The following is a 22,571-nucleotide window of genomic DNA, read 5'->3' as shown; positions in this document are numbered from 1 at the left end:
GAGATGTCTCACCACACTAAAGACACTCTGCTCATTAATTTGAGAGATGAGGTAGACTCAAGTTCTATTCTGAGAGCTTAAAAAAATAGGAGAATGGACAGTCATCTCTTCCTGAGGTGCCTTCCTCAGGCTGATAAGGAGCACACTCCATAAACCACAGGAACTCCTCACTTCCATGGTCTGGGTGCGGGTGGAGTAGCGTTTGGGAACAGACTATACAGAGAACAAAAGGGTGTCAGTCTTGAAGTTAATAGTGCTGCACCTGAAAAATCAGCAATCTGGCCTTTAGGTAAGGAAAAAATATTAAAATAGAGGTCTGCTTCTTTATTTTTACCCTGCAAGAGGAAAGTGAAGACGTCTCATGATGAAGACAACTCTCTTTCTGAATGCTGCTTTGCTAATTGGTGTGACCCCACTGTGTGTCTGCATTACTTCACAGCGTGTGCTGGGGCCTGGGGTAAACATTTCCTTTTGGAAAAGCTGTACACAATGTGCAGATAGAGGGAACATGGTCTCTTCTGCCTCTCTAAGATGAGTTGGAATGAATATGTTGTTTTGAAAGGGTTTTTTCATATTTTTCAGATGAGCAACTCTCTTGAGCTTTGTGCTTTTTATTACATAACGTTTAAGTTTTTTAATTCTGACTATGACCACAAGTTTTTACTTTGCATTCATAAATTATTTGCTGCTTGTAGCCATGTAAAAATGAATACATTTCACTTTATTCTAGCTTCCTAACATCTCTAATCCCCCACAATTTGTTTGGGAGCCTTAACTCCGCAGTGTTTTGAGTAGGAAATATTTTCATTAATACTTACAGAATTCAAAGTCATTAGAATTTGCTCTGTATAAAATTAGGACTTTCTGAAGAAATATTGGCACAAACTGTCGAAGCTGTTAGGTTTTGGAACTTGTATTCAAATTACTCATTTTCTCTGCTTTATTTCTTTCACCTCATAATTAAAGATGGACAAAGCAAACTCAGGGCTGAAGGGCCTGCTTTGGAATCTGACAAAGGCAGTCACTTAGAAAAGATAGTGTCTTTTGGGTGGAGAAAAAAGAAGTGCCTGAATTGTAGAAACAATTTTAGGTGCTATGGCTTATTTTGTTGTTTGGCTCTGCAGACCAGTCAGTTCTGGCATTTCTATGCACCAGCTTCTGTGATTTCATCTCTTATGTGTATAAATACGTTTATAGTTTCATAGGGAATAGTTATTGACTGATCCATTTTAGTATTTGTGGAAGTTAAGCTTTAAAATTTGTCAATGGTTTAAGAGGACTCTCTGTAAATATCTTTGGCTGTGAATATTTGAACAAATGTGATCATTCTACAGTTGCTCTTAAATCTACAGCTTAAAAATATTTTTATCTCAAAATCAACTTCTTAGTGTTATTGGGGAAAAAATATATTGTACAAACTTTCATTCAAAGAAGAGACATTTATTGTTTTCACCCTGAGAATGAGGTTTGTCTGCTCAGATTTATCTGGATGTGGATATGTATATCTTACATAAATATTTGTTTGATGTGACTGTTATTGCTGGCTATGGAAGTAGTGTTGAATCTTCTGCTACATTCATGTTTTGGGAAGAGTCCATTTTTATCTTCAGAGTAGTACAGTAGAAGGTAGGGGTGATATAAAAACATTTCACTGTCTGGAGAGTGTGACTGAAGTGCTGATCTTTCCGGAAATTTGCTGGGACTTCAGTTTGCTAAACTATTTTTTTCTTTAAAGTGCTGGTTGAGGAGACTTTTAATGAGTATCCCAGCTGCCTGTGTGTTGGAAGCAGAGAGGCAGCAAAGTGAAATGCCTTTTTGAGTCAATTCCTATCTAAACCCAGAACTCCATCATTTACTGATTTTACAAATAAGAGAACTAAAAGCTTGGCTTGCCAGAAGTTAATTATTCTAGTCTTTAAAAGAGGGCCCAGAACACTCTCATGGTCTTACTCACTTTGCTAACCCAGCCTTTTGAAAAGAACCATGGTAAATATTTATTTAGCTGCCATAATAGAGTATGGGAATGTCTTCTAACCTCAGCAATGGGGCTGCTGCTTATAAAAGCTTTAGTTTGAATGTTAAAGATTTATGGCTTTACATCACAAATTATATTTCCAAAGGCTTATCCTGGCACTGCTGTATTTTGTTTTTGTAACTCTGTTGTATTGTCATCTTTCATGGATAACTTGCTGTGGAACCACATGCCAGGCCGTGTATTACAGTCAGTTCAGAGCAAGCATTGAACATTTTCCCAGTTAAATATTTCTCTCTGGGAGCTGCAAGACCTGCCTTGCATATCAGCAGCTTGCAGCCCAACCTGCTGATGAGTATTTGCTTTGCTTATGGCTGAATACTTCATATGTGATTTGGGAGTCATCTTTGGAATTAATTTCTGTGTTGTTCAGCAATGGGAAAAACTTGGGAACTGGGATGGTGCTTGGTTTGTTGCTCAGTTTTCAGATTATTTAATCTAAGTGCTCTTCTCCCATCTAAAAACTGAAATTTTGGATTAAAACAGTTTTTTTGCTATTTTTAGAGCATGGAAGATCCTGCCTTTAAACTCCAAATCAGAGACTGAATAAATACTTGTAAGTAAGGAAGCCTAATTTTTACAATTTTACTCGTTGACCTCAGGATCACCTTTTCCATCATTTATGACAAGAGAAAGCAGTCTGCTTGCAAAACAGTAAAATGCATTCAAGTCTTTTGGTATTGTCAGGCCATGACAAAAGCTTAATAAGATGAAAACGATTGAATTATGTGTACTCTCAATTTTTTCAACTCTTCAGTAAATTCTCACTTGTGGAGCTGAATCAATTGAAAAGAGCAGCCAAAAATGCAAAGTAGAAATACTATTAAGTAGTCTGAAATATTTAGTTGCAATGAACTGCATTAAAATAATTTGTTATAATTAATTGGTGCTTTCTGTTATTTGTTATGCACAGCAGTTTTCATGTGTGTACCACAGTCTTATCTTGAAGCAAGAAAATGAGGCTCTTTCTGAGCTGGTTAGTGCCTTATTGCAGAGATTTATTTCTTAATCTTCACTGGAGATTTTGAGGTACTGCCTGTTTTTTTAGCAGGCTGATTTAGTTCTTGTTGATTCAAGAATATACAGAATAGGACTGCTGTAATTAAAGCTTGGTGGTAGCTATTGGCAAGTCCCGAGTTACTTGTGCAGTAGCATTGTACTGAGGACACGATGCATTTTAGGGAGGGGAAATCAGAACAATATGCTGATTTGCTTGTGTGGGCTAATATGACTCATTTAGAATGAGCTCCTTTAAAAGTTGTTTCTTTAGGAAAAACTGTCAGGCTAATCTCATGTTTCAAATCAATTTTAAACTGGAAGTCTCCCTTCGATCTGCAAGGCCCTAGCAATTCTCCATGGTTGGGGTCAGCAGTTTACAAACACTGCCTGGGCCAATGATCTGTGAAATCAATCTTTGAGTCTTCCTGCTGCTGCCTTTGAACAGTTTCATTGGTGGCAAAGTAGAAATGACTCAGGCTATGGGATGTGATTATAAACATTCTAAAGCTTAAAACATACAGAAGACAAAATGTTGATGCTTGGAAAGTTTCTTTACCCTTGGAATGAGAGAATTTTGGTCCTGACATTTTCTGGAGGTACGTCACAAGATCCTGAACAGAATTACTTTGGTAATGTGTTGCTATTGCATAAATATATTTGAGACATTTTGCCCACCTTTCAAATTGAAACTGTGGTATAAATGAGTCAGCTTGCAGTCTGCTTGCATGTTAAAGCTAACATTTTGTTTGTTCAGATACTTAATAGCTTTTATTCTGTGAATGAATAAGGTGGATTAATTTATATCCAACACTTCCTAGTCAGAGAGAAGTCAGTAGTTTTAAAGCCCAGTGAAGCAATGGTTGTAGGTGCCACAATCTGCTCCTCTGTTTGAAAACAGTTCTTTAAAGCTGAACTGTCATGGTTCCTCCATCTGGAGCCCAGTACCTCCGTTAATCAAACATCATTTCTGTTGTTGCTTCAATATCTGTGACAACTGGCTTATTGTCCCCCCCAGTGCCAAGTGGTGGCTCATATTAAGGCATTTTTCCAAAACAGTTGTTTTGGGTGAAGGTTCTTGCATACTGACTCCAGCTAGCAGTGGATTCAGATATCCCTCTGAAGGGTTCACATCTTTGATTCATCTCTCATCTTTTGCGCTTGTACTTTCTTTACTGTATCTTTCAACACAGCATATCTAGAAAATACTGTGTGTTCTGGCTTGAAGGATTCACCTCAGTGTAGGTGAATACAAAAGTGCTACAAAAATCATAGTTCTGGCTGCGTGTGCAGGAAAATTGCTGGAACCTGTGGCAAAATTTGGTATTGCTGGCTTTTTCCAGTGCCAGAGGAGCTGATGCTGTCGGGACTGGGGAGCACAGGGGTGCCTCCCATGGAGCTGAGGCTGTGTAGGAACAAGAGCAGCTGTTGGACGTGTCCCAGCGCTCAGGGCCGTGGCCATACAAGGAGCCCTCTCGGTACAAAGCTGCTCTGTCTGCTCCTTGTTTTCCACATGTGTTAAAGTTCACGGGGCTCTTTGTCTGGGGTGTGCCACGGGTGCCTTTCATCCCCGAGGTGTCTGCAAGCATCTCTCCGTATTACTAAATGGTAGAAAGGAGGTGGAAAAGAGGGAAAACTCTTACTGAATGTTTCAGGGGGTCTTTGCCAAATCACATTCTGGGATTCATTTCTATTTTAAATACTACAGTGGCTGCCAAAGCTGGCAAACTGTGATCCCCTTTAGAAGGGGGAGGAGACTTCATTGCTTCTCTGCCAGGGGAGGAACATCACTTCGTTTCCCTTTTGCTTTGTTTTTTCTTTGGTAGGGAACAAAGAAATTCTGGAAATTCTGCGAGAGAAAAGTAGAAAAAGCCATTTTTCAAAGCTTTTCCAGAAATTTTACAAAACAATGGGTTTGATTTACACTTTAAATGTGGTTTCCTGTCTTCTCTCACGTTATTTGCATACCTTTAAAAATAGCTTGGTTTGACTTTATTTTATAGGAATGTGTCCTTTCCTCTGCTGGTGGTGGTCGGGGTATTGTTTACTTGATTATCTCTACATGCATATAAGCAAGAAGTGGTCAAGTTTAATCACCAAACAATTGGCCAGATTTGCATAGAGAAAAACTGATTAGGATCACCAAGAAAACAGGCTGAACATAGGATATCTATGCTTAAATAACTAAATCCCAGAGTTTAGGAAGATAAGATGACTGAACAGCAATAAAGAAAGAAAAAGAAAAAACTGAGCCAAAAAATATCTGGGTTTTCTTCCTGCCTTTGTCATGCTTCACTTGTAGCCTTGGAAACTGAGACAAAGAGGTTAAGAAACTTGCTCATTCTTAAAATGGAGATAAGATGCAGTGTACAGCTTATTTTAGTCTCACTTATCCCTCTGCAAAGTGCTGTAAGTGAACAGTGCTGGATTTATGCAGTACATATCTATAGCATGAACCTGTTTATTTGGGACCTGAGCCAATGAACCCACGTTCAGTTGTGTTTCCTGTGCATACCTGTTAGTGCTCCCTTGTTTGAATCTGTCAGTCTCTGCAGGTTATTTTATCCTCTCTGTCTGGAGGGGGCTGGATTTTGGTGGAACCAAGCAGTCCTGGGACCTTGGTACCCCAGCACAGGGCAGGCTGGCTCCAGACTTTCCAAACAAGCTCCTGTTTTCCCTCCAGGTATTCAAACCAGGGGTTCAAGATTGTGGGATTAAAACATTGGAAAGGGTTCTTGGCAAGTTGATCAACTGTGAAATAGTTACAAGCTCTTATTTTTTAAATCAGAGAGTGGCACTTTTTAGTTAAGGTCTGTTCCAGGGGCTTTTGTTTTATAGGCTCTCTGGACATTCCCATGCTGTTTATATTAATGCAGCTCATTTGTAGGCAGTGCAGACACTTTTAGGAATTGTAAGACTGTGGAGACGTTTAATGGCTGAGGATAAATTGCACAGCTGTGGACACTATTTATACTTTCCTGTATAGAAAAGAGTCTGTATCATGAAATAAGCATAGCTCAGTGTTGTGTGTTATTTTTCATGTTTTTTTAATCTTGGAGAGGGCTTGTCAGCTCTTGGGTTTACATGTTAAAAAGTGTTAGCGTGTCCATATCCTGAGAAGATAAAGTTCATGCTTTACCCATTAAGAAAATAGATATTGAAGAAAGGAGAGTGAAGGTAAAATGTTTAAAAATATTACTAAGGAATTATAGAAGCACTGCATAAAAATTCTGGGCTGAGAGGAGTAGTTCCTAAATAAGCAAAGAGTAACTAAATATGATTAAAAATAACCAGGACTTGATAGAAGGCAAAGTGAATAGTATCTCATGCAACAAGTTAGTTTACTGGTTAAGGATCTGAAACCTCTGCAGAGCACACATCCCTTCCTAAAGAAAGAAATGTCCAAACCCACAGCTTTCAGTAAAAGAACAATTTAAAGCAAGTTCCAACTTATTAAAATCTGTAAGGAGAAATAATTATAACTTTAATAATTAGATCTCAACCAGAGAACACAGAGAGCAAGTTGTTTGTTCCTTGCAGATGTGTTAATGATGAGAATCTTTAGAAGTCAACTTTAAAGGACAAAAGGACAAACACAATTATAGGATGTGTAAAATGGAAATTAGGCACTGAGACAGAAACGGAATTGCTTCAAAGATAAGAGGCTAGGATAAATTAAGAACTAGTAGATACCATCTTCGAAATACTGGAATCTAATATCTTTGACAATTACTTTGAAGAAAGTTTGCTGAAAGAAACCATAGGCAACTGCAGACACTGTATAGTTCTGGGCTCCTAGTTTTTATATCTTGCACGTGGACTGTGGCTAATTTCAAGTTGTCCCCATATTTTATATCTGCAAGGTTCCATAAAATTATTCTGCTACGTAGAATATTCCGAGTGCTTCTACATCCTCTAGAGATTTAGTTGCAGCACTGTAGTTTGTTCCTTTTTCTCTCTTAATGCTCTAAAATCCACAGGCTTGTTCTGTCTCAGATTGCTGTCTGTCATGGAAACCAGGGTATAGCTGTAGTGGGTGAATTATGAAGTACTTTGATCAAGGGCTCAGGAGATAGGATCTTTCCTCTCTTTTCTTCCCTTGTAATGTCAACACTGTGGTTTTTAGAAAATAATAACTTGCACATATGCTCTGAAATTCCAACTTTGGCTCTGACTTGTCCTAAGCTGTTATTGCTTTGTTTGGGGTCCATGTGATTTGACAGCTCTTGTCCCTCTAAGAAACCGATTTCCAAATTATGTATTACGAAAGTTTGATCAAAAGATAAAGCTTGAACTAATAAGATGAATAACTTGCTGACATCAAAGAGAAAACGGAATGGGGCAGAGCCTGGAACACTGATGTGTTCCCAAAATATTTCTTGTGGGTGAGTTCTGCTGACCACTGCGTGTGTCTCGTTGCCACAACTATTGCTGAAAATGAGGCTATGTACTTACCAAAAACATAAAATTTGTTTAACAAAGATTTTCTCAGAATATTTTGTACATTGATAATTTTATTTTTGATTCAGAAACTTAGAAGGTCCTTAGACCTGCCAGCCATGTTCCTGCAGTTCTGTTCAGGACTCAGACTGATAAATTCTTTCTGGGTCAGGTTGGAATCCATGAAGGGGACATTGTCCCTCTCCTGTCAGTCATCCCTCAGCTACGGGTACTGCCCCTCCCTCCACAGTGCAGGACAGAGCTGCAGGACCTCTTCCTTGATTTCAGTACAGAGTGAGGGGATTCCTTTACCTAGGGATTTAAACATCTTAAATTGAAGTTGTTTTCCTGTGCACTGCAGTGAGCTTGCGCAGGCATTCTCCATATTTTGCTGAGACACAGCACCTTGATAAATCACTCTATCTGACAAGAGCAATTTTTTACTTCTTGACTGGTATCTTCAGCCCGCTCACAAATGAGGTGGGTTTTTTTTCCATTCTTCAGATGTCTGGTTATGTGAAAAAAAGATGTGGATGCAGCGGTAAAATCTGTCAGCACCCTTCGTTAAGACAGAAGTTGTTAGTCTGAGGAGCAGCAGCTGTCTGTGCGCCCCTGGGGGGCAGAACCTCTCTCTGCTGAGTGACCCCAGAAGGGACCTCTGGGCCACAATCCTGCAGTCCTTTGGGAAGAACTGCTGCAGTATGATGCCTTCATTTGAATGGCACTTTCAGGAGAGGTTCCTCTGGAACGCTTAGATGTGTTTATACATGTGCGTCTGTTTCTTTGCATATTTAGCTTTTTCCATTCTGTGCATTTCAGTCCAAGGATGCGTGCTCAGGGAGATCAGGGCAGATTGCTGGCTGGCTCCACAGCCTGATGGGGCCCTGCTGTGGAAAACCTGCACCCCATGATCCATCTGAAATTGCATAGTGCTAAGTGATTTGTGACTCCAGCCTGAAAAGCCCTACTACTGCTTCAGGCTTCTTGAAAGTGGGACAAACTGATGTTACTGCTGCCATGTTAGAGGAGCAGTGTATGAACTGTGCTGCAAATGTAGCTCGTGACTTCCTAGCAGCAGCTCCCTCAGCCTCAGTGTCCTTCAGAAACAGGGAACTGTGGCAGGGCTCAGTGCAGGAGCAGTGCTGCTCATTCCTGAGATGGCAGAGGAGGGAAGATGCACCAATGCCATAGCACAAGGTAATTAATTTTTCTTTAGATGTTTTTTATTACATAAATTGTCAGCATTGTCCTGATGATTCTGCACAAATACATCAACTGAATAATGCAGCTGTACTTGTGAGGGTCCATGTTATCACATTGCAGTCTGGGCAGCTCTGGCATGCAGAACCTCTCACAATGAGCTCCTGCTTCTTGATTTACTTGCTCTGTGGCAGTAAGTGGGAATATTTGTTTCAGACTTGCAGGGGTTTAAAACATGAGAGGGTTTTTATTGAATGTATAGAAAGTTGCTCATTTTGTGAAAAGACTGTAATATCAAGTGCTCAACAACTGAAAGCCTACACTGAGTGAGAGAATTTAATAAAACTTGGAACTTGCTAGCAAAGGAAGGGGTATCGCCTCATTCTACACTGGTTTCCCAACCATAAGGAAGTTGGGTATGATGTAGCACCAGTTAAATGCAGACTGCAGCATTTCAAATGCAGCCACAGGCTGGGCAGTCAGACTTCTACATTCTGAAAGCTCTTCATTGAAGGTCTTACAGATCAACTGGCTTGTAAGTATACCTGATTAATCTCTCTTGAGGATGAAATAACTTAGACATGTTTGGGAGAAAATAAGTTCTTCATTAAAAATTTTTCATAACCTTTTATTAAATTAAGGAAAATAGAAGTATAGTTCTAAAGAGGTTTTCTAAATGGGAATTTTTAAAGGAATTTGAATTAAGAAAGGCTATCACTAGTTGCATAAAAGTGTAATTAAACATTTATGATACTGCAAAATCATTTTCCATGTGCCTACATAAAGCCAAGCATTCTTCTTGTGTTCCTCTTGTTTCTGTTCTCAGATTTGGGGTCAGGGATAAATTAATGACTCTTAGTTGTGTCCAAGCTCTTAAGCTGTGTTTTATTCTCTTCCTGTTGTGCAATCTGTTTTCCCAGGAGTTTGTCAGTCACAGTGGAGTAATGCATTTACTCCCTGAACTTGGGCTAGCCAGGACCCTTGGGGTATTTCATGACTCCTTCTGGAAGGTGCCTGTGGTGTGATCACATATGGTCTGTCAGTATTCCTTGGAATCCCCTGATATCAAGGTAGAAGGCAGTGAGGGAATCATTTAGAAGAACACATCATGGGGAAAAAAAATCATAATTTTTCTCTAGAAGGATTGTGTAGGTGTTTAATACCATCTCAACTTGATGATGTTCATAGGGAAAAATGTTAAAGTGCATATCTGAAGGAATGGGATCTATATTTGTATTATTACACTAATATTTGCCATTAGGCTGCCAGACTGTCTAAATGTAGCTCAGGAGCCAAGCTCTTCACCATGGCTTGATAATCCCACTGTGGTGGGCTTCATCTGGGAATGAAAACCTTGCTGAAGTCCACCTAGCCTTTTTACCTGTGTCTAAAAGTAATAAATTATGTCAGGAGTTAGCTTAAGAAGAGCTTCAGTGCATTATAGTCTGAAGAATCCATAAAAGTCAATGTTGCAAGATGGCAGTAAAACTTCCTTACTACCTTCATGCTGAGCTCCTGCAAGCAGATGCGAAATCAGGAGGATTGTTTTATGGCATGTGACTGTTGCCATGATATTCTTGGTTGCCATCAGAAAGGTAATTTTGCTAAATGACTGTGATCAGCTACCAATTGAGACAGAAAAGTGCTGCATTAAAATAGCATTCTGTCAGTTCCTGTGCACCTCTCATCTTTTATCTCAAAGAGCTGTTTAGCCATACAGAGCTCAGAAGCAAGAAAGCAAAGCATCTCAAGGTTAGAGCTCATCATGCTTGGATAGTGCAATTCCCAAGAGCCTAAACACAACAAATCAGAATCTGTGAAATGATGCATGGCTTCACGCTTCTGTAGTTTTGAAAAAGTACATATAGATTTCTATTCTTCCATTCCAAAGAGCCTTTGAAGTATGTCAGGTATTTGTAGCTTTGGATGTCTCAGTTGTGCGTGGAGAGTTAATGACTCACACCTTTCCCAAACAATTGAAGTGCTTCCTGAGTAGCAGAGAAAACATTCCCTCCTTTGCTCCAGTACTGAGTCTCATTCTGATTCACATTTGTTTGTTGTTGTGTGGCAAACACCATTTGGCATGTTTACTCCTAGGTCTTAATTACCCTGCAGCAGTACTTTTCTCATTATAAGTCTTATTTCTGTTCCCTCTCTCAACTGTAGCATGAAACAGCATCTAAATTAATCCAAAAATAATGGCTCAGTTCTTCCTCCTATCTTCCCTCCTCTCACTAGCTACCTCTGCTTCTTCCCCTTCCACCAGCACCTGTGGGCCCTCCACTGAACTTGAGTCAACTTGTTAAAGCAGCAGAGAGTTACTCCATTGGAGAAAAGAGTTTTAGCACTAGTTTTGCAATTCAAATTGCCTCAGTGATGAGGCTTATAAACATCAGGACCAGCACAGAGAAGGGAACCACACTGGCACCAGGAACATGGCAAGGGAGAAGGACCTGTGCAGTATTTCTGTATTTAACACAATGAAATTAATTAAATTCTTTATTTTGCTTAACTTTTGTTAAAGATTTATGTTGCTTTTTGTCCCTGAGCTTATCCTGAGGCGTGTGAGAAGGAAACAGAGCATGCGCTGGGGCCAGAAGAGAAGGGAATGGCTCTGGAACCCTTCCCTATGTCATCCTTCATTGTTACCCAACCCCTCACATCAGAGCAGTGTTTTGGCAGATGTCTTGCACAGGCCATTTTGAAGAGCTGCCTGTACCTCCTGTCCTGTCTCTTGGTTAGGAGGTGTGTACTCATGTACCTGTCCAGAAATGGACCCCAGAAAAAATGGACATGAGGCAAGTGCTTATTTAGCTGAGTTTCTGTTTACCCGGATGAGTTCATGGCCGGGCAGAAGGATGTCAGCATCACCAGGATTGAGTCATGTCAAAACTTTTTTTTTCTTCAGCCCCTTGGCCATATTGTATTCCACTTACTTATCACAAATGTGTTGCTCTCTCATTTGTGCAGAAAACAGGTTCATAGGGTTCTAATGGAAAGCAGGCCATGGAAACCTTTTGGGCATAGCACCTGGAGTGAGGAGGTGCCTATGGAGCAGCAGATCTGCAGAACAGCAGCAGCAAGATTTAGGAGAGCTGGGTGGGTGGGTGACAGTGTTCAAAGTCAAGTTTGTCACAAAAAAAATATTCATTACCCAAACTCTCACATTGTGTCCATTTCTGACGTTTTTATTTGAAAAAGTTGGAGGTATAGCCAGTAAGTGGTTGTTGAAAAATGCAATGAAACATTTATGGGCTAAACGTAGCCTATAGGATGTGGTTAAAATGGAGTTATTTGTAGGACTTGGGCTTTGTGACGCAGCATTGCTTTGAACTTTAAGTCTTGAGGACTGTTGTAGAGGCTATCTGTGCTTTGCAGAAGAATCTGTAGCAGCTAGATCAGATCTCTCCTCGATGGTCCTCTTTGTATGAGTTGTTACTCAATCACCCTTCATTCTCTTCATTCCTCTGCCCTTTATGCTTCTGCCTGGTTTTCTTCCTCCCTCTTACATGCTTGATGGCATTTATATTCCCCTCAATGCATCTCAGCTATTTCAATGTACCAGTGGTACTTGTTGTTCTCCCACTTCCAAACAACACCGATTTGCTTCCCCTTTTGATAATTTTTGCTGTTGACTGCTTACCTTGCACAAGTTAAATATTTTAACAGGTAATCAATACTACAGAGAGTTTAAGCAAAGCAATTTAGCAAAGACACTGATAGGAAACCAGCAATCATCCTCTGCCCAAATAAACTAATATATAAACCCAAAGTTTCCCCTCCACATCCCACACAAATGTCTATCTTAGCACACAAATAAAAATATTTGAGATGTTATGAGATTCCTGTGGGTTCTTTAAATGAAATGACCTTCTCTTGCTATCCCAGGTTTTAAAAAAACAATTGTTGGAAACCCAAAATGCTTTCCCTGAAGTATTCTGTAACGAGACCACACAGATTGAAGTTTGCGTGTTGTGAGAACAGGGCAGGGTTGTGCTGTAATAGAGTTTATTAGGGAAATCTGGAGCGAAGGCATCCACGGACCAGACGGAGAATCACAACTGGAAGCTTTCTTTCTGTCATCCTTCTCTGCAGCATTTGAAAAAGAAATTGAACTAATAGCCCTCATACCTCAAAGCTGTGCCTTCAGGGAGCCATTATGTTCACTCCTCTTTGCACAGAGGATAAATTTATTTCATAATCAAGTGTTGTTAATGCACGGAAGAACATCTGCTTTTTAATGCTGGAAAATGAGCAGAATTTGTCTTCTGAGTATATTGCAAGTGGTGCTGCAGTTCTGGAAAAATCATTTTTCTTCAGGTTTTGGGAGTTTAAAATAATTCAAAATTTTAGAAGTTTCATCTTCATGAAATTACAAGTACAATAGAAAATGTTTGTTTTTAGAATCTTAGAAAACTGCATCTTGGGGTACCTTTGACTTGTTCTCTGCTGTCTACAAAAAAAAAAAAGTGAAACATACCAAACTGTCTTGAAAACCACTATTTCTCCCAGGCTGAGTTGTCCGTCAGATGATTCTGATTATTTTTGTAGTCTTGGTAATGGTTAATTGTAACAAGTGAGACTGTAACTTGTTGCAGGATCTAGTTGGTCTTGTTGGGCTTGCATTATTAATGAAAAGCAGAATAAAAAGTCTGTCTGCTTTACCATCAGGTTCTCATTGAAGTTTTGTCTCCAGAACATTTTGGCAGGATTATTTAGTGATTTCATTCTGATGTGTCAAATACATTCACATATTAACAAATAAATTTGGCTAGGATTGCAAATATTTGTTTATGTAATGTATTGCAGTAGTTGTATTTTGGTAACTTGCTATTCTTCTCTTCCTTGGTTCTTAGATATAAATAGAAATGAGTTGTCCTTTATCCATATATTGAGAAATTCAGTTTCCACCTGCCTCCAGATGCTAAATTGTCCTTTTCCAACAAGTTCAGTTTAGCTAATATGGGAGATGGACTTTTGTGAATCTCTTACTCTGATAACTCAGTCCAAACTCAGAGCCACATCAGAAGTAGCAGTCTGGAATCCTGTGTCTGGGAGTGACTGCTTCCTTTTTGTGAGAGGCTTGGGGGAAAAGGGACAAGGTCTCTCCCCAAAAGAAGAAAGTTTCTCTAGGACTAGCTGCAGAGTTTTTGATTTTGCTCAGAGACCTAATCAAATCAGATCTTCAAAACTGCAAGCCAAATATTAATGCGGGTTCAAGAGACAAGCTGTTGCTAGTCTAAGAAAATTATTTCCATTTTTCTATTCAGAGTGAAAAAAATGCGAAAGAAAGCTGAAGTGACCATTTTAAAACATTGTGAGGATTTTTTTCCTGTGACTTCTACTCTCTCTGGGTAGGAGGGAGGCATTAAAGGGTAATTCTGTCAGAACTTTTTGATTATGTGATCTGCCAATTAACCAGTTATTCTTCTACAGATTGATTATATTCTAAATAAGCTGTGGTGATTGAAACCATACCCCAACTTCTTGTGAAATCTTGGAATAATTCTTGCAAGAAATGTTTCCTTGGACCAAACTGCTTAATGAACTTGATGGTGTTTGATAGCCACATGCCAAATGTAGATAAATATTTTATAGTTATGGATCACTTATCCAATCCATTCCACAGTAATGGATCTGGTATCTGCCCAGCTGGAGCTTTTATGCTGCTGATTATCCTGTTGGGACTTAGAGGAAAATGGAAGCACTTGAGGTCAGTGGAAAATTTTCAGTGTCAGGGTGGAAAGATGAGATTTATGGTGGAAATACAAGACTGTTCATGGTTGGAAAAGGTGAATAAACACTTTTTAAGTGAAAAGTGTCAATTTTATGACAAAAACAATTCACGGAAGTGCAGTAATTGTCCTGAACTACTTTACACTGTTTTTCCCTTTTTTTCTCCAAAGGAGCTGAAATACATATTGTTGAACCTGTTAACTTTGGGTTGCTTTGTGTGGTGGTTTCACTTTGTCTAAGCACAACACTGAAAAAAAGGCTGTGGAATATCTAATTTCCTTGAAAAAATGTTTTTACTCCTCTCAATTTGGGGCAGAAAACAAGTTCTTAGAAAACTGAGGTTTATGGGGGGTTTTTAACCCATAAACCTCAGCAGAGAGGAGAGCTGTTTCCAACACACTTTCCCTGTGGTTCCTCATTTTCCCTAGTCCATTCCATCACCAGCATCCCCCTGTCACACCCAGTGCATGTCAGTGCCTTTTTGTCACCTCTGCCAGGGACAGAATTTGAACTGTTAAGCCTTCCTCAGCAGTCTTTGTTTACTCAATGGTACTTCCCCCCAAAAAATTTGCAGATTTTAAGACAGATTTGTTCTTCCCCCAAAAAAATTTGCAGATTTATTAGTTCTGACACTCCTTTTATTTGGCTGGCATTTGTTAAGGGAGGGCATGTAGCAATAAACTTCATTTTCTTAAAATACCAATATGGACATGCAATTTATAGGAAGTTAGTCCAGTGGAATGAGTGTTAGAATTTTTTGAGAATGTTACTGTATCATGCCCAACTCAAGTTTTTACCTAAGAATTACCACAATTCTGGGAAGAGCATTTCTCTAAATGTGTTTCCATGATCAGAATAACTTATGAAAAACAAAATGCAATGACATGGCAGGAAATTAGAGTTGCCCCTTGTATACAATCTTGAACTGAAGTAATATGAAAAGCATGAGGCTGAAGTTCCCAATCTGGCTGAAGTTCTCTGGTATGGGGGATTAGTTTCCCGGGAGCACATCTATCAGTCTGATTACACAACCCACAAGCACTTTCATCAGCTCCAGCTGCCAGAAAAGTGCAGGGATGGTCCCTTCGACCAAAAGTGCAGATTTTTATCTCCTTACACAGATTGTAAATCCGTACCTTAAGAAATGTTTTGTTAACATGCAGATGGGCTCAGGATGGCTCAGCTTCGTCCTTACACTTTAAAGAGGAAAACAAAGCTCCAGAAGCTTTGCCTTAAATATAGTTGGGGAGGGAGTAACCGATCATTTTGTGAGCAAGCTTACTACTGAATAAATTTGGATGTTTTGGAGCAGAATACCATGTAAACACTTCTTGTACCTTACCAGAGTAAAAAGGATTCTTCTTCATAAAGTCTGGTCCGTTGCTGTAATTCATACTGCATCAGTTCTGCCCAGTTTTTAGCTTCAGATTAAAAGTTGGAGACAGATGTCTAGACTTGTAAGATACTGGAATTAGAGGTGTGTGACACAGCGAGCGGAAATGTGGTGGATTAAACTGATTTTGTTTTCAAGCTTCCTGGTTTTTTAAACCTAAAAGAATTATAATTTAAGATCTAGTCTGTCATTCCATATTCTTCATTTCCATTTCAGTTGATTTTTCAGGTTCATTTTGGAGGATGTGTCTTCGAGGGCATGGGGAGGGAGGTGACAAAATGCTGGTGATAGTGGCATCACTCCAAGAGCTGTGAGTCTGTTTCCTGGTTTGAAAATTTTCAGGATCAGTTTTTTAAAATTGCTTTGGTTTCTGTTCCTCTTTCCTTAGGAAAGCACTGCTTAGGCTGGATTGGCACAGAGTGCTTTTGGCTCAGCTCTTTTCACTGCTTGGCATTTGGACGTGCCAAGGCATGCTCCAGGCTCAGCATTCACTTGCTGCACTGAATAACTGAGCTGATAAAGGTGCTGAGCACTTGCTCCATCAGGCAGGGCAGGGCTCTGCGCTGATTCCTGAGAGCCTGATAAAAAAAAAAAAAAAAAAATGTTTAAAAGGAGAGATTATGTCCCTTTGTTTCTCAATTCCTTACTTCTTGTTCCTGTGTAATGAAGTTGTCTAATTTCCATGTGTGAAACACTGTCTTGTCCTGTTGAATGTCAGTCTGTTTTTCACTGGGGATTACTGCAAAAACATTTTTAAAATGCTTAGCTTACAACAGGTAATTAATCCTTTCTTAGTAATGCTGTTTGTATTCTCTAACCCCTTTGAGTAAAGGCATCTCATGGGTCTTGAGTGGATGATAAAGCAGTGATAATGAATAGTTTGCTTTTATGGACATAATTGAGAAATAAATTTTGCCCTCTGACATCCAGTACATTTTACCCTCTACTAGTTGCTCTTCAAGATAATTTTTTTTCTTGCTTGAGATAAACTTTTGGTGAAAATGTCCTGTGGACCATGTCCTTGTACACTGTGCATTGCCATCAGCTGCCATCCTCCTCATGCAGCCAGTCACACTTGAGGGAACTCATTGGAGATAATATCTAATGCAGAGAACTCCAGCCTGTGCTCAGCTTGGAGCTTGAACACAGTAATTACACACATTTTTAGCTTCTAAGTGAGCATTTGCACTTGGAAAGGAACAGATCAAAACTGAGAGAACAGGCAAATCGAAACTGAGCATCCTTCTCTGGTAAAATACTTTTTAAATGTTCATATTGCAAGAATGATCATTTAGGAGAATGTTTGAGCACTGATAGTTTGAACACTTGGACGAGGTGTGTGGCTCAGGGCTGTGCAGGAAGGTGGGGGTGCGGTGTGCTTTTCTTTCCCCCAAAAATACCAGTCCAGAATTTCCCTGGAAGCCTGTGAAATGATACATCCGCAGAGAAATAAGTGACTGTATGAAGGGATGGGGGTTTCAACAAGGCATTAGTAGCTTATTAAAAATCTCTGCAGAGGGTAGAAGTTTTATGTTTCAGTAGGGTTTTTTAGTTGTTGGCTGCTGCACTGTTTCTTGTTCTTACCCTGAAAGTCCAAAGAAAATGATGCTGAGTTGTGACAGTGTAGCCCAGTTTTTTAAGGATGCCCTGCTTAAGGGAATATTCACAGGGCTTAATAATGTATTATTCAGCTTTAAGGTTTATTTGTGGAGATTCGAATTCAGGAAATGGTGTTGTTATGCAAGAACTGGAGTGGCTAAAAGGAAAGGAGATTAATATGCCAAGATTTGGGAGGGGAAGCTGGGGTTGGAGGATTATGTTAGCTTAGGCACTGATTTTCACATTGAACTATGAAACTTTCTCCAAAACTTATTCTTCTTCAGAGCTGAATTGGGATTCAGGATCAAAAATATGTTACTGATGCATAAAAGCTGAAGATGTTTCTTCTCTTTGTGCAGAACTTTTCCCACTGATTCAGGAGATCTGGCCATGCTTCACTGTAGGCATTTCTTTCCAGGGACTCATTAAAATGAATGCACAAGTAGCATCAGATCATTTTTATTCAACTATGTTATTAACAAAATGGAAAGTTGGAGTAATTAAGCCATGAAACTGTAACTATCCCTTGGGAACAGCTCAACAATTGTGTTTCAGAATGTTTCCTATTTGAATTCAGTGCTTCCCTCAACAGAGGAGAGGGGCAGCAGTACAGAGATGAGCTTGTGTGTGTACAGATCACAGACTGGCATTTGCAGGGGAGTTTATATTGTGTATGTTTAAAATGGAGAATTTAACATTGGATTTTTTTATCAAGTTGGTGTGTATTTTATATATTTCGTTTTGTTGCCATGTATGTACTGTAACTGCAAATCATAAAAAATAGAAAATTTCCAAGTTCTGTAAGGTCTCATGCCATAAATTATGTCACAAGATACTGCTCAAAATTCCACTGTAAGAGATTTGGTATCTCACATATTGCTTTGTCTTACTACCAAGAAAAGCACAGCATTGCAGCTTTGATGTTCTGTTAGTTTTTCATGGGGAGAGAAAATCTCTTTGAACAGAGAAATGAGTTATAAAGGAGTAAGACTAGAGAAAATTAATCTATAGCAATTAAGTAACTTAAGATCCTCAGGGAATGCATACCTTGTCCTGTTAAGAAAAAAACAACTCTGCTGTTTCAGAAAGGAAAATAAAGATTGTCAATAACTTAATGAAGTATCTAATAAAAGGTTAGTATTGAAAGCTACTGACCTGAAGGCAAGTTGGAAAAGTAATTTGTCCATGTAATCTTTCTCACCTATCTATAGGAAAACCTGGGGCTCTTCAGGCATAACTTCTATCCTGTGTTCTAAGTGAATGTGTCCATGCTGTAACTTTCAGGACAATAAATGTGCATTGGGAACTTTCTTTCCCACTGCAGCTGGACTGAAAGAGAGGATTCTGGCATCCTCAGCTGGGCAGGTCCTGGAGGGGACTGGAAGTACCATGGCCTTTGTCATTTATCCAGCAGCATCTCAGCAGCCTCTGAACACCTGAGCTGTCAAGCTGAGCATTTTATGTGTGGTCTGCAGGCAAAGTGTTCTGACCTATTATGAATGAGAAAGTTGTTCTAAAGCTAGTAGTGCCTGAGGAGAGGAGTGTATGTGAAAAAGAAGGTTCCCAACTGCAGAAATCCCTGCTGGGCAGGGGCAAGGTGAGATGCTCTGATGCATAATTACACCCTGTTCTCGATGGGTAGATATGGTTTGTGCATTTCTTGAGTGCATAGCCCACAAAATACCTGGTGTTTATGTCCCATCACTGTGTTGGGAAATGCCTCACAGGACTGTGTTGCCTTAAGATTTTAAATTAAAAACTTTATAATGGGATATGCAAATAAAATTTACTGAAGCCTGAGACTTTGAGGTGGAAACCTCAAAACTTTGGGAAATACTGATTTAAAAAAATTCTGGATAACATTCACATGTACAAATATGAATCTTTAAAGTGTTAACACACATAATCTCTCACTTGCAGGTGGTACATCTTTAAAGATCTGTGGCAAAAAAACAAATGGAGAAAGACAGCACATCTTAGTTGCCTAATTAAAAAAAAAAAAAAAAAAAAATCTGGGCTAAATCTTTGGTAATTGTCATTCCAGGAAAGGCAACAATAATTTTCACTTGTTCAAACTTCGCTGCCATTAAAGAATAGTTCTCGGTTTTCTGCTGTTCCTCCTTTAGAAGTGTTTGTTGCTCTTGGCAGGTGAGGACACGAGAAAGCTCAGGATGGTTTGGTTATTTTGGAGGAGCTGGAGCTGTTTGAGAAGATAGGAATTTCTCTTTAGAATGGAAACTGATCCTAATGGTCTCTTTGGAGACAGAATGGTCTTTCAAAAATTCTTTTGCTTCTGGATATTAGAATTTTTTTTTTTTTTTTTTGTGGAAGAAAGGCATGTTGAGACTGAAATATGGCACCACTGAACATGTGTCCAGATAAATTCCACCAGTTACTAGTTTTAATTTTGATTAAAAGTAACCTTAGAGATGTCTTCCTGTTCACAATAGCAGCTTTATTCTGACAGTACTTGCTTTTCTTACAGTATTTATCCTTCATCCACTGTCCACTCTGAGTGTGTCTGCTCCTCTCAGGGTGTGTGACAGGGTGAGTGCTGCTCCACTGGGCAGTCAGGAATTCTATCAGGAGACTGGCCGCAGTCACCCTGCACGTCATCCAGAGCTGGAGCTTTTCCTTTGAAAACAGGGATAGTGTTCATTTAGCCAGAACTGTGTGGGTCAGGGAGTGCTATTTATAAGCTGAGACATCCTTGTGTTGGTCTGACAAGTTGATACACACAAATTTTTATTTTGAAGTATTTAAGTTTTTGTATATAATGAACTTGATGTAACCTCATGAAAGCCAGAAGGAAAAACTGTATTTGTTAACATGCCATCTTTTTATTTTCCTTCCATGAACATATGCTGCTAATATTTAATCTTCAGCGTGTCCCAGATCATACTCTGAAATAATAATTTTGCCCTATCAGATCACCTTTCTTCGAAGATGGTTTTTTTTTTTTTTTTTTACCACCTGGAATTAGTTGTTCTGAGTTTAATTAGGTTTAAGCATTAAGGATACACTTGCAAAGGAAAGTTTGAAAAGCTACCACCTTTTCTTTCATATTTGTGTCCTGTTTCAAAGGAATATGCAGTATGAAACCTCAGTAAAAACTCTTTTTAGAGGAAGATAACCATTATTCTTTTGATAATTTCTATCAGCTCTATTTATGGAATGTATAGTTATCCATTCCTTGTTTTTATTTATTCATGGTTTTTCTGTTTTAAGTCCTGGTTTTTTTTCCTCATAATCCCAAAATGTCATCAAATAGTTGAACACTCTGTGTTCACTCTGGCCCACTGTGGAAAAGCCTTCAGGAGAAGGTGTTGGTGTGGAAGGGGAAAGCTCTAGGAAAGAACAAGTGTCAGACACACTTGGCTTTGACAAGGCAGTGCAGGGCTGTGCTTCACTGCTTGTAATAGAAGCTGCTGTGAGTAAAGGGGCATTTTATAAAAAGGAAATTGTAATTAGGGAAATAGCATGTTCCTTAATTGCTGCCATTTCAGAATGATTGACAGTAAAATGATGGTTTGTGTCCTGGTTTTTGGAGGAGAGGGATAGGCATGGGCTTTAGGAAGCACATCTGGTTTTTAAGTGTTTTTAGCCTGTATCATGTAGCAATTCTACATGTTGATTTTGTAGGAAAAGGGAGAGTTCACTGGGAATGTGGAGAGGGAAGGGAAGATACAGCAGCTCATATACAACAACATCTGGAAAAAATCCCTGGAAAAAACCCACATGATCATGTAAATGGAGTGAGAAACAAGGTGGAGCACCTAAAGCTGCTGAGCTCCTGTTCCTGCATCTGTTTAGCAGAGCAAGAAAGAACACAGGACCTCCTCCTTTCCCACAGAGCACGACTGGGTGTTCCAGCCAGCTCCTCCAGCATTTACATTACCTGCTTTAGGAGGACTTCAAAGCAGGCACAGGAATATGGTAACTGAGTGTGGGATCTGATACAAGAGATGTAACTGGACAGTTTCCCTCTGGAGGCAAACCCTCGTGGCTACTGGGTGTTTGTGCAGAGAGAAAAGCAGTTTTATACCAGTAAGGTGTGTATTAGTAGCAGGAGACACCACCAAAACCAAGCAAATTGTGTTATGGTTGTTTTTGTTGGTTTTCAGACATAAACTGCAGATCTGGCTATCACTAGTATCAAACTGCATCATCATAATTCCTTCCCAGATACTCCTGCCAGTCCCTGTGTAACGAATGCCTGGTGGGAATGTGGATCACCTGTTTGGCCAGGTACAGAGCTGAGTGTTTAGTCCCAGGACAAGACCCTGGGCTGTCTTTTCATCCACTCCTGGTTCTGTGTTGTGCTGCCAAAATGAGTATTTGATGTTGGATGTGAATTCTGTCCCTGGGCACACTTGACATTTGCAGAGGGCTGGTATTTATTCTATGCAGAACCAGACTAGACTGGTTTTGTCTACTTAAAATAGCAAATTTGAAAGATTCTTAGCATTTGTCATATTGAATAACTTTCAAACCTTTTCAATCTCATTTGCAAGTTTCTTAAGGTTCCTGGTGTTGTGTCTCTAATACTACAGGCTTTTAGAGATGGATGGGTCTTTGGCTGCCAGCTTATTCCACAGAAGAACATTTGGAGAGTATTTATTGACTGATATGTCCTAATGGCTTCTGAAATGCTGTATCTTGGTTTGGTCTGGAAATCTGCGTAGATATCACATTCTTTTTGTTTGTCTTTTGGGAGAAGGTTAATGAGTCTTGTAAATTTTTAAGGGCTATACTCACATCTGCCAGGCCTGATTTCTGTGGATGGGTGCCGTGTGCTAAAACTCCTCATTATCAGGTGGACTGATGGCTGCCTGGATGTATTATTGATGATTTAATGAGAATTTTCCTGTCTGGAAAAAGGTGACAGGCTGATAGAAGAGCTTTGCATAGAAAGGTGATGTTAAAATATTTGACACTTAATGCATTTATTTCTGAAGGTGTGTTTGGCCTTAAGCCATGGGTACCCAGCATAAAAAGTTGTCCTGGGAAGCAGATGGAATCCTGTCTTGCAGTTGTCTTGCTGTTCTTACAGACCCACAGGATTTCTGTTATAACTTTGCTATAATCTGGAGTGTATTTTTGTAAAAGCAATACAGTTTTATTTAGCGTGTCTTCATAAATACATTGCCATTTCTACTACTGTTTTACCACTCA

General features: G+C 39.4%; 1 protein-coding gene across 2 annotated transcripts in view; it reads left to right on the top strand.

Annotated features, from left to right (window-relative positions):
• Nucleotides 1-2,568: 2,568 nt before the first annotated feature.
• Nucleotides 2,569-22,571, top strand: part of PEAK1 (pseudopodium enriched atypical kinase 1) — a 99,098-nt gene continuing 79,095 nt past the window's right edge. For both annotated transcript variants that reach the window (XM_083871330.1, XM_083871329.1), the window contains exon 1: nucleotides 2,569-2,588. The gene's annotated coding sequence lies outside the window, so the exon portion shown is untranslated. The remainder of the gene's footprint in view (nucleotides 2,589-22,571) is intronic.

Source organism: Zosterops lateralis (genome assembly GCF_965231275.1).
Source record: "Zosterops lateralis genome assembly, chromosome: 13".
NCBI classification, from domain to species: domain Eukaryota; kingdom Metazoa; phylum Chordata; class Aves; order Passeriformes; family Zosteropidae; genus Zosterops; species Zosterops lateralis.
The sequence above is the reverse complement of the archived record's forward strand: the minus strand, read 5'-3'. Positions and strand labels throughout refer to the sequence as shown.